Below are 1,454 nucleotides of genomic sequence, written 5' to 3'. Positions count from 1 at the left end.
AAAAAGAAAAAAAAATAACATTATCTAGGAATTAATTTAAAAACCTCTCTACATAAGAAACTATAAATGAAAAAGGAAAGATGGTGAGATTGCCAAGTAGGTGGACACACTTGTCATCAACCCAGTGTCCTGAGTCTCATCCCCAGGGCCCACCACATAGTAAAAGGAGAGAACTTATTCCTGTAAGAAGTCCTTTGACATTCTTATAGGCACTGTGACATGTGTACATGCACACACACACACACACACACACACACACACACAAATAAATAAATGTTAAAAAAATTTAAAAAGGCCGGGGTGTGTTGGTGCATGCTTTTAATCCCAGCACTTGAAAGGCAGAGACAGGTAGATTTCTGAGTTCGAGGCCAGACTGGTTTACAGAGTGAGTTCCAGGACAGCCAGGGCTGTACAGAGAAACCCTGTCTTGAAAAAAAAAATTAAGAAGAAACTACAAAATGTTAATGAGTAGAAACAAACAAATGGAAAAATTAAGTTCATTCATGGATATAAAGACCAGACACAGTGAAGATCTCAGTTCTATTCAAGTTGATTAGTATATGTAATATAACTCAATGAAAATGTCAATGAATTTTCTTATTTTGGCCGACTTTTTCAAGATGACTCAAAAATGCAGAAAGTAGTGCAAAGACTCGAGTGTCCTGATTAGACTATTATCGGCTAGAGTCTCTGGGAAGAGAATTGCAACGGAGAAAATGTGTCCAGTCCTATTCTTGATTAATGATTGATGTGGAAGTGCTACTTCACTGGATATGGTGTCACTCCCCAGCTAGTGGTCTTGGGTTCCCTAAGAAAGCAGGCTGAGCAAGCCATGGAGAACAAGCCAGTAAGCAATCATCTTCCATGATATCCAATTCAGTTTCTTCCTCCAGGTTCCTCTCCTGCTAGAATTCCTGCCTCTGCTTCCCTCAATGATGGACTGTAATCTGGATATGAAAGCAAAATAAACCACTTCCTGCCCAAGTTACTTTGGTCACAATGTCTTTATCACATTAGAAACAAATTAAGATACCAAGAATAGCCAAGCCAATTAAAAAAGTAGAAGAACAAAAGGAAGAATAATATCATCAGATAGAAATTGGTTTATAAAATTACATTAATAACAGCAAAGTGATATCTTATAAAATCTCAGATAAACTATGATAGAGTCCAGGAATACATCCAGTGCTCACAGATATTGATTGATGACACTGACAGCACTGCAGAGAAGAAAGAGATTTACTGTGCTGGGTCAATAGAAGGAATTAAAAAACGGAAATGAAACTCGGTCCCAAATTCACACCTGTGAGAAACACTTCAGAGTGCATTGTAGACAAAAGTTTGGATGGTAACACAAATGACATAAAGAGCTAATGAGGATGTGAAGAACTCTTACTCACTGCTAGTGAGGATATAAACTGATTGGCCACTCTGAAAATCAGTATAGAGGTTTC

This window comes from Mastomys coucha, chromosome X, assembly GCF_008632895.1.
Source record: "Mastomys coucha isolate ucsf_1 chromosome X, UCSF_Mcou_1, whole genome shotgun sequence".
NCBI lineage: Eukaryota > Metazoa > Chordata > Mammalia > Rodentia > Muridae > Mastomys > Mastomys coucha.
The sequence above is the reverse complement of the archived record's forward strand: the minus strand, read 5'-3'. Positions refer to the sequence as shown.